Below are 12,249 nucleotides of genomic sequence, written 5' to 3' on the forward strand. Positions count from 1 at the left end.
AATTACCTTCTTCCAACAAACTTCATAGAAACCTCCTTTCAACAAACTTCATAGTCACCTTCTTCCAACAAGCTTTCTAGAAACCTCCTTTCAACAAACTTTATAGTCACCTACTTCCAACAAACTTTATTGTCAACTCCTTCCAACGAATGAATATTTTCTTTAGCCATTTTTGACCAACATATCAGAGTTGCACATCAACTTTTGATTACTAAAACAAGCTTAATCATTATTACGGGTGGTGCCTAACACCTAAACCTTTTAACAATGCAATATTTTAGAGGTGAGCAACAAGTTATTACCGTTAAACTTTTACTGTGGGTGGAGAAGCTGAAAAACAATGTCAATGCAGATGAAAAGGTAATCGAAGCTGAGTTTAGAGTCAAGATAATAAATTGTTAGTCAATTAGCTTGATAAGATTAGTTTGGTTGTCACATTTTTGCATGTAGTTGAATCAATATGGTTGAATCTGAGTTGTAGATAGTTATAGGTCTTGGACGGCTCCGTAGTTTCCATATTCTTTTTTTTTATTTTTTTTATTTTAGGCAACCCAAGAAGTCCTTACGGTCTTATCACAGAGCACCGCGGAAGAGCATTTAAAGGACGTTTACGCCTCTTTCCCTACCGATGTTATAAAAATAGCCCAGTGGTGTCGTTGAACCACATCTCTAGCTTTTGAGGCAAGTGCACTAACCACTGCGCTACGGGTACTCAACTCTTTGAGTTGTTGGATTTTTTATCCTGTTACATTAACGGTCTGTTTGTTCATTATGCATCTTTCTGAATTAGTAACAAACCTGCTTCAGCATTCACGCTTTTTATTAAAGTTACATCATAAATTAGCTGAGAGGAGCCTGGGACTACGACCATATATGGTCGTATAATAAAAACATTAAAAGGTTTTACAAAGGCATTCTTAAATATGGTGCGTTCCTTTGATTCGCAAACCGACGTTGGTTCGATAATCAAAGGAACCACATAGTTTGTTAATCAAAGGAACTTTATTACATAAAAATGAATAAATATTTTTAGTCGTATCTAAAGGTAGGCGGTAACAGCAACTTAATACAATATTTTTAATTTTATTGGTTAAAATTTCGTTTTTCAAAACTTCTTTATTGGCATTAATATTTCTGCATTTAATGCTTTGGCATATAGAAAAAGTTAGAAATCAAAAAAATTTTTTTTTGCCATTTAACCACCTTAATTGTTTTTATTTTCAATTATTATTCTTTTAAATAAATTTTGCTTAACAGATTACCAGGCATGACATGCTCATGTCATGCCTCGTAATCTGTAAAGCAAAATTTATTCAAAAGAATAATAGTTGAAAATAAAAATAATTAAGGTGGTTAAATGGCAAAAATAAAATTTTTTTGATTTCTAACTTTATCTATATACCAATGCAGAAAAATCAATAAAAAAGAAAACTACATTTTCTCAGCTTTTTTAAGACATTACAGTAATTAAAACTTACCACACTGATGGATTATAGTGTAATAAATAAAGCCTTATTAGAAAAACTTAAAATAATAATCATTATTAACGTGGCAGCTCTTTAAATTTTAAAGAATATTATATTTTACCTTTGGTAAAATATAAATATATTCAAATAGAAACAAGTTTAGTTCTAGTAAGGTATTGCAGTTCTATCTATAAAGAAGCAAACCTGAAAATTTAAAGTTGATTGCATATCTGGTAAAAAGATTTGCTATTCGCAGTCAGACAAAAAAATAAAATTGAAAAATCAAGCTTCAAAGTTTTAAAACAATATACTAATTAAAAAAACGTCTTTAAATATATATAAATATTAATTTTAATAAAATTAAATTCCGCGTTGACGTTTGTGCTCAGCCGAGAGTTTAATGTTATGAACTAGATTGGCGGAGTCCCGAGTTTGATTTCCGGTTACGCTATATATTACTATCTTTTGTTATAATGACGGATTAGATAAAAATAATACTTAAGGCGGGCGTTTTTTTCAGGCACCCCTCTTTACAAAGTCCGTAAACCTTTTAACAACGCAACAAATTAACAACAATGATCTTTTATTAATCTCGCTTAAGACTCGTCCGTAACGAGTCTTAAGCGAGATCAATAAGAGATTGTCCATAAAGTACGCATGTTCGGAGGGGAAGAGAGGGTCTGCAAATGGCGTATATGAGATGGGAGGGCAGTGGGTCAGTTATAAAAAAAGGCCTTGCAAAAAAATGACGGTTTCCGCCGTCCCAATTTTTTGCAAGGTCTCATTTGGCACAGATATAAAAATACTTAAGTTTGGAGTTTGCACAATGTGTGAAAGTGTCCTATTTGAAACATCAAAAAATCCTGCGGGCGCTCATGCTCTACTCCCTATACCATAAATCTTTTTATGTTGGCAAACTAGGATCTTTAGTCAGAATTTAAACTTTTCTATTGATTAGCTAGTTAATTGTGATAAATTAGAAAATTGAAGTACGTACTTTTAAATTGAACCCTTCTCCCCCCCCCCCCCTTTCTTCTTTCTCCCCTCCCCAATACGCTTTTGTACGCTTTTTAAAGAGTCTCCCTCCGTCCCCCTATTAGCGTGCGTACTTTATGGACAACCCCTACCGACATTATTAGATTTACGACTTTGGTTTTTAAGTAGTTTAGTAATTATACTAACCCAAAAATAAAAACAACTATTAAAAATTTAGTTCTGAGATAAATATATTTACAAAAAGTTTGGTTGCTATGGGCGTAACCAAGTCAATTTCTTTACTCAAAACCAACGAAATCAATTTTTTGATGAATGAAAATTATTTTTCGTTTTTAAAACTTTATCATGTTATATATGGTTGAAAAGCCAGTTAAATTTTATAAAAAGCTAGCTAATAAAATAAAAAAAATTTTTATGGAAATCTTTAAGTTTTACTATGAAACCACCTTAAGAATAAAACATTTTCAATATTTTTAATGCGTCGTTAAACAACAATTACTTGATCTCAACATGACTGAAACAATCTATTATTTTTAAAAAACTTTAACACGTCTTGAAATTTTTTTTTTTTTCATTAACACAATAGCTGGAAATGTTTATGGTTATATTTATAAAAATGTATTTAATTGTATTTATATTTATAAAGATACATTTACTTGGCTATTTTAATTTTACGAGTTCTTATATTTATATGTATTTAAATATCTTATAATTTGTGTTTATCTTATATTTAATTGATTTTGATTGTAAAATATAATTGAAATTAACGGGCAAAATGATAAGACCATCGTCTTCTGCTTGGTCAAGTCAGTTTGTTACGTTAACAATTTTGTAAAAAATTTTATATTGATGAAAAAAGAGATATCTATCTATCTATCTATCTATCTAATAAAACTATTAAAACTTTCAAAAAAAATTTTTTAAACTTTCTATACTGATGTGAATTGTGTTAATATTATTTTGGTCAAGAATTTAATTTTATCCGAATAAAAGTAGTTACATCTATTATACAAAGCACCAGACTAAATAATTAAGTTCATGTTTATCCAGGGTTGGCGAAAACCCGTTTTTTTTTAAAAAAAACCCGTCAGGGTTAGGGTTAGGGTTTTTTTGGGTATTTTTGGGATTTAGGGTATTTTTGGGATTTAGGGTATTTTTGGGTTTTATGGGGTAAATTTGGGTTTTTTTGAGTCTTTTTTTTTTTCGTATCTGTTACATTTTTTTGTTTGTTTTTTGTTTAATGATATTGAAAATTGATATAATTTTCTACTTTAACTTTATTTAAAATATATTTTATATGTTATTTAATAATTTATAAAAAGAAATTTCAAATTACTTTGAAAATGATCTTTAAACATAATTTAAAACTGCAATAAAAAAAAATTAATTTCACGTTAAATCTATTTGTATTGGTTTATTTTAAACTTGTTTTTCTGCGCATTGGCCTTGTTCATAAAAGTTTGTATTTCAGAGTTAAAGAGTTGAGAGAGGGTTGTGGTCTTATCATCTTGCCCGTTAATTTCAATTATATTTTACAATCAAAATCAATTACATATTAGATAAACACAAATTATAAGATATTTAAATATATATAAATATAAGAACTCGTATACAGTGGTGGCTCAAAAAATTAGAGCCACCTCGAAATTTAGACAATATTTGAGTTTCGACTGTGAAATTAATTAAAATACATACGGATGTCCAGTTTTTGTCATTTCGCATTGTTAATTACTTTGTTTTGAACATATTTTTACAATGACAACACTATTGAGCGGTTTAGAGTGAAGTTAGTTGCATTATTGCAGAAGATGTCACATTTTAGCACGTGTTGTACTGGGCGATAGTTGTGTTTCTGGCGGTTTTTATTTGTTGATTTTATATTTTTACACCAAAATTTGTTTATTTTACTATTCAACACTTATTATATATTCTATTTACAAGTAAGTTATCATTATTTTACAACTTTTTTATCATATTTAGGTAAATTTTGCTATTTTTTAAAATAATTGGTGTTTTTAAGGTATGGGCAAAGAGAAAGATATTTCTCCCACAAAACTAGGGCTTATTCAAGGATATTTGTCGAGTGGAAATCATTCCAAAAGGCAAATTGCCAAGTGTGTGAATGTTTCCAGAGCAACAGTCAATAGGATTAAAAGAAAACTGGACAATAATCAATCACTAAAATTGAATAAAAGAAAAAATTGTGGACAAAATCGAATTAAAATGCCTCGCACCGAAAGAAAAATAAGGGATATTGTGATAGAAAATAGGAGAAAATCGAAAAAAGTGCTTAAGAAAATCATAAACAATGAAGGTATAACAATATCCCTTGCAACACTTCGGAGAAGAATGGCGGAGCAGGGGTTTAAGGCCTGTAGACCAGCCAAAAAACCAAGGCTCACCCAGGCAATGAAGGATAAACGTCTCCAATGGGCTAAAAATCATCGCCATTTTACCACTGATGATTGGGAAAGAGTAAGTACTCAGTTTCTCTTCATAAACACATAAAAATTTAAACGAATACCATATTAAAAAAAAAGAATATAAGTATTTCATCAAAAATATTAACCCAATTTTGAATATTTTAGGTTTGCTTCTCAGATGAATCCACATTGGAAATTCTAATGACCACAGGTCAAAAATTTGTGCAACAACTGGAAATCAACCCCAACAATCAAATCAAATCAAATAAAAAAAAAAACAACAAAAAAACAATCAAATAAATTGATTTACCACTAATAAACACCAGGTTTTCAAAACAACTTTTTAAGCTATGTAAATAATTTAAATAAATTTTTGAGAAACTTGGTAACATTTCTTGAGGAATCAGCAGACCTTCTTGTCTTTGATTTCCAAAGAAAAGTTGAGTTGTTAATGATTACTACTGCACAAAAAGTTGAAGCGCTTGGTTTAAAACAGTATCTAACATATTTGAAGAAAAGTACAACAGATCAATTAAAATTTATCTAGAAAGTAATCAAAGATTTAAATTGCCAATAAATATTTATCCTACAGTAAAGAAAAATCTAATGCTCTTTTAAAAATGGACAACTTGAAACTTAATTATTCACTTTTTAAAAGTCTGTGTATTGCTATACAATCAAGATGAAGATCCACGTGAATTTTTAAATTGGAAAATTATTCTTACCAACCATCAATTTTAACACAAAGTCAAATTTGACATAGATCAATATCTAACATGCAAGGGTTTTGGATTTAAGTTTATGTTATGCGTTTGTCACAGAACATCAAGATGCAGATGGCCTTGTTATTAATGGTACAACTGTTGTCTGTATGTCCGTCCCGGACCCTTTTATATATTTGTAGACAATGTTTCTACAATAGTTATCCCATATTTTCTGATAGAGCTTCAAAATCCTAAATTTTTTGTATTGTTCGGGACGCCAACCAAGAATATAGTTTTAAAGATGAGACCAGAGCATCAAAAGATTTTTGGATTCACAAATAAGTTAAACCTTTAGGATACACCCCAAGCAACTGCAAAAATTTACTTTCAGTTGGTACTAAAAAATCGAAGTACCTATTTGCCTAGTAAAAATAATTTCGAAGTTGTCTGTTCAACAAAAGCAATTTAAGTTATATTGTATGGCAAAGATTTTTTGCTATTCCACCATAAGATTGCTGACTCACTTGGATCACAAAGATCCAAATTGCTACCAATATTTCGCACATACTCTGGTTATGACAATGTTTCTGCCTTTAACAATAAAGGAAAAAAGTTTGGAGTACGTGATCAAATTTTGAAGACGTGTGCCTTTCAAATTTTTCGGATTCACTGGCATCTATTACAAAAGAGGTAATCAATTTATTTGAAAAGTTCACAAATCTTAAGTATAACTGAAGCAGCACCACTTTATCTGTCTCTGTATGAAAACATCTACTTACTTTATAAGAAAAATGTATATAAGATTTGCTTCATATACAAGCAGCTTTTCTGCAACATATCGAAAGAACTTTGTTTTAAGGAAGATACATCTGGAGAAAACATTGGATGTATCATCATACTAATTATTACCAAATAACCATTATAAAAATATATCCGGTTGCAGGTGGGAGCCTATTTTTTTTTTTTTTCAGAAGCTACGTTATTATGTGCGGAATTACTGAGTTTAAAGTTTGAAGATAAGCAGGTGTTGTAAAGAATAAATAAAAATAACTTTTGTTGTAAAGAAAATAACAATGACATCTACAAATACAATTATGATTTAAATGTACTGGACTATGTCGTTGCCAAATACAATTATTATATTTTTTTTATATGACTTTTGATGTTTCTGTAGCAACAAGAAAATAAAATTTATATAAAATTTTAAACACGTAATTAAATTCAAAACACTTTTAAAAAAATTGAAAAGATTTAACAAAGTTTTTGCTATGCAAATATTCATACTTTTGTTAAGGATTACTCGTCCATATAAGGCGCCATCTTTGAATTAAATATATAACAGAATTGAAAACATCACCGATGAGTTCCGTGATCCAAAAATTTTATTCTACAAAACAAGATATTGAGTAAAAACTGTTTTTTAAGGCGATTGTTTTAATGACACTTCTTGTATTGCTCGATAATTTGTTTATTTAATATATAAAACATAAAACACAGCTAAGTACTTTTTTAATTTATTTTTTAAGGGGGCATTTTTATATCCGGTTTTAAAGAGGTCACACACCCCACAACTCAATTAAATATCAACTAACAGTCAAAATATGACCATTACATGCGTTGTTCCCCAGGGTTCAATACTAGGATTCCTCTTGTTCCTAGTTTATATTAATGATTTAAATAAGTTTTCTAATATCTTAAACTCAATTTTATATACCGATTATACTAATATATTTTATTCCAATGAAGATATTAATGTTTTATTTTTAACAGTAAACAAAGAGCTTGATAAACTAAGCTAATCGTTTGAGTCTAACAAACTATCCTTAAACATTATTAAAACTAAATACACATTATTCCATCATGCTTCTAACAAAAAAAAATGTTACATTGAAACTACTGAATCTTTTTATTGATAATAAAAAATTATTTAATAAAAAGGGAAATATCGTTAAAGTTGGAGAGAACATATAAATGTAGTTGAGAATAAAATTTCAAAAAATATTGATTTATGGTATAAAGCTTAACAGTTTTTAAACAAATCTTGTTTGAAATACATATACTTTTCATTTATACATTGGTACCTAAACTACAAATATTGCTTGGTGCAGCACCAACGTTTCAAAAATAAATAAACTTCTCTGCAAACAAAAACATGCTATTAGGGTTATTACAAATAAAGGTCGACTCTTCCATACAAAAGTACTTTTTAGTAAATTCAATATACTAAATGTTTTCAAAATAAATCTTTACAAAATTCTTGTATTTATGTCAAAAATAACTTTAGTCAATCCAAAACCTATTATTCAGCCACTAAATACTCAATCACAAATCGAGGACCTTAATTTTGGAATACGCTTTTAAATGATGATCTTAAAACAATCTCTTCTCCTAACCAATTTAAAACAAAACATAGGCAAATTCTTATACTAAACGACAATGAATTAAATTTTTTCTAAGGCGTTAATTAAGAGTACTCTTATAATTTGATTTATATAATTATGAATATATTTATAAATTTTATATATATACATATATATATATATATATATAAAAAAATCATTTGTAAACTTTTACACGATTTAATTTTATCATTTGTTTATTATTGACGATGTAAAAAAGTTTATACTACATGGGGTCGTTCATAAAGTACGTACGCCAAAAATTTTGAAGTTTGACCCCCTCCCCCCTGTTGCCATGTGTACTTTTAAGTCGCCACCCCCCTTAAAAAGTACGTAGGTTTTTCAAATACCCTCCCCGAACTTTTTTTTTCAATAAAAAAGTTTATTAAAAAAAAAAGGTGGAGGAAGTAACTTAGATACTTTATACGACTCCAAAACCCTTTGTTTGCGCAGTTAAAAAACGTCTCCAAATATATATACAAATATTAATTTTGATAAAGTTAAATCAAACTTTATTAACGCGTGTGCTTGACCGAGAGGTTTCTGTTAAGAAAATTGACGGCGGAGGCCGGAGTTTTCAGCCATATTGTATTTTTTTTTTGTTTTAATAACGAATCAAATAAAAATAAACTATACTTAAGGCGGGCATTTTTTCCAGGCACCCCTCTTTAGTAAGTCCGTAAAAAACGAGTCTTAAGCGAAATCAGTAATATTGAAAACGAAGGCTTTAAACCCAGTGCCGACGGTAGGCTACCTAAATCACTTAATTGGAAGGGGGAGGGGGAGAAACAGCAAATTTTGTGCTCTTTTGCTAATTTAAGTAGCTTTTCATTTTATCAAAACCTAGGGGTAAAATTTGGAAGATTTTAAAACTCTAATGACACGTTTTTTTGGGGGACTCTGATCCATTAGCCACGGCACTGCGAAAACCTGTTTTTTGTTGACTCAAAAAATCGGTTGCCTGAAATACGCCTTACTCAGGGCCAGTATATAAGAGGTGGCATGTGTGCATGGGCGCCCGCACGATTTTTTGATGTTCCAGATAGGATACCTTCACACACTGTGCAAACTCGAAATTTAAGTATGTTTATACCGATGCCAAATGAGGAGGCCTTGCAATTAATTGGGATATGGGAAGCCTAGGAACAAAAAGCCCTTAAACACTTTCTCCCCCCCCCCCCTGCTCATATAGACTTTAAATTTCTTTGAAATATATTGCAAATTACAAAAGCTATGACCATGCAAAATTTACACCCTCCTCTTTTTTAGAGGGAGGGGGGGGTTGGAAAATTTGCATGGTCATAACTTTTGTAATTTACAATATTTTTCTACAAAAATTTAAAAACTGTCGATTAATTTAAATTTAGTTTTAGATAGTAAAGTTGAAAATTTTACTACATTAGTGCCCTCACGTAAGGGCAGCGGGAAAGGCAAGCATTTGAAGACTTTTTGTTCCCAGGCCTCCGCCATCCCAAATTTTTGCTAGGTCTTCTCATTTGGCATAGATATAAATATACTTAAGTTTGGAGTTTCCACGATGTGTGAAAGTGTCCTATCTGGAACATCACAAAGTTCTGAGGGCGCCGTTGCATGTGTGTGCATCTACTCCCTATACTATACATCTTTTTATGTTGGCAAACTAGGATCTTTAGTCAGAGTTTTAACTTTTTTATTGATTAGCTGGTTAGTTTTGATAAATTAGAAAAAGTACGTACTTTTAAATTGAAAATTTTATTGGTATTTAAAAGATTTTGCATTATCTTGTATTATCTATGTATTATCTTTTATTATCTTTGTATTATCTATCACGCTTTTTAAAAGCTATGCTACATATGGTATATATTACGTTTTTTTTTTTTTTTTTTTTTTTTTTTTTTTTTTTTAGTATTGGATTTGCCGATTGAAAATAATTTACACTCGTAATTTATAAAAACAAATATTTACATGACTGGGGCTTGAAGATGACAAAATTTATCTTATCATTAAGCCCCCCCCAAAAAAATGCATATTCATCAAATAAAATGTTTTAACAAAATGCAAAAAATAAAATATATAACGTTTAAAATATTTAGTAATTCAAAGAGTATTTATATTTAAGAACTGATTAGTAAAATAAGATGATATATAAGTATTAATATTACAAAAAGAGTTTACAATAACTTTTTTTAATAAAAATTGAAATTATAAAATTTTACAATATTTTTAGTAATTAGTATTTCAAATAATAAAACTTAAAAAAATCGTTTGTAAATTCAAAACTTATAAGATAAGAAATACATTTACAATAGCAGACTATTGTTTAGAATATTAAATATAATATTAAAGAGTAATTAGTAGGTTAATTTTTGTTTTTGTTTGCTAGTTTAAAAAGCTTTTTAGAAGAACTTTAATTCATTTTCATGTATCATCAGTAATTGCTTAAGTTTTGTTTTAAACTGGTTTAAAGAATAATTAGATTTCAGCTCATTATTTAATATTGTATTCCACAGCTTAGGACCTCGGTTAGCAATTGAGAATTTGGTTGCTGAATAATGTGTTTTGGATTGAATGTAATTGTTTTTTGAAAATCTGGTAGGGTATATGTGGTTTATTTTTTCAAAAAGTGAATTAAATAACATTGGTGATATTTTTTTATCAAGTTTAAACATGAAGATAAGAATATGGTAAAGGTTTAGTTTATATACATTAAGAATATTAAGTTTATTAAATAATGTTTGAGTGTGAGAGAAACGGTCTACGTTTGTAATTATCCTTATAGCCTGTTTTTGTTTACTAAACAGTTTTTTTACTTTTGTTGCGTTTGTGCTGCACCAAGCAACGTTTGCATAATTTAAGTAGCAATGAATTAAAGAAAAATATAAGTTTTTTAAACAAGATAGATTTAAAAACTGCTTGGCTTTATACAAAACACCTATATTTTTTGATACTTTATTTTCAATTAGACCTATGTGGTCCCTCCAGGTTAAATTTTCATTCAGAACCACACCTAAAAATTTTATTAATTGCTCTCTTTTTAATAATGCGTTATCAATAAAAAGATCAGGAAGTTTTAATGGAATATCTTGTTTTTTATGAAGACGATGGAACAAAGTGTATTTGGATTTATTGATGTTCAAAGATAGTTTGTTTGATTTGAACCATTGGGTTAATTTTTCAAGTTCTTTGTTTACTGTTTGAAATAGTTTACTGATATTTTTACTAGAATAAAACAAGTTTGTATCATCTGCAAACAAAATTAAGTTTAAAATGTTAGAAAATTTATATAAGTCGTTAATATAAACGAGAAATAAAAGTGGTCCTAAAATTGATCCTTGAGGAACACCACAGGTGATTGACTTATATTCCGTTTTTCCGCTATCATATGAAATAAACTGCTTTCTATTAGACAAGTAACTATCAAACCAGGACAAATTAGTATTTATTATACCATAACTTTTCAGTTTGGATAGAAGGATTTGATGATTGACAGTGTCAAAAGCTTTACTTAAATCGATAAATACACCTAGGGTATACTTGTCTTCATCAAACCCTTTAAATATATCATGAACAAGGTGAGTGATTGCATGATCAGTTGAATGACCAGATTTAAATCCAAACTGTTTATGAAAAAGAATATTATTAACATTTAAAAAGGAATATAGTCTATTATACATAACCCGCTCTAATATTTTAGAAAAACAAGAAAGAATTGAGATTGGTCTATAATTCGTAACATCGGAAGGATCACCTGATTTTAACACTGGAATGACTTTTGCAATTTTTAGGTTATCTGGAAAAACGCCTTGTTTTAGAGATAAATTAAAAATATGTAGTAATGGAATTGTAATTTGTTTTATTGATTTGATAATGACATTACTACTTATATCATCAAATCCTAAACTTTTATTGGGTTTTAATAAAGAGACTGCGTCTAGTAATTCTTTTTCTGTAAGTTTATAATTAGACATAACATTAAGGTTGGTTGAGGTTAAGTACGAACTAAAGTGTGATTGAGTAGTTGCTATATTAGATGATAAAGTAGGACCTATATTTACAAAAAACTGGTTAAGTGTTTCAGCGACTAAGGATTTATTTACAATTTGTTTGTTATTAAATTTAAGATTTAGAGGAAGTAAATTTCTGTATAAGCTTTTTTTTCCAATTACCTCCTTAATAATATGCCAAGTTTTTTTAGAATCATTTTTGTGCTTTATTAATTGTTCAGAATAGTAACGTTTCTTTGAGCGTTTTAAAATTGACTCAAATAGCCGTTTATAGTTTT

The sequence above is a fragment of the Hydra vulgaris genome, chromosome 06, assembly GCF_038396675.1.
Source record: "Hydra vulgaris chromosome 06, alternate assembly HydraT2T_AEP".
NCBI lineage: Eukaryota > Metazoa > Cnidaria > Hydrozoa > Anthoathecata > Hydridae > Hydra > Hydra vulgaris.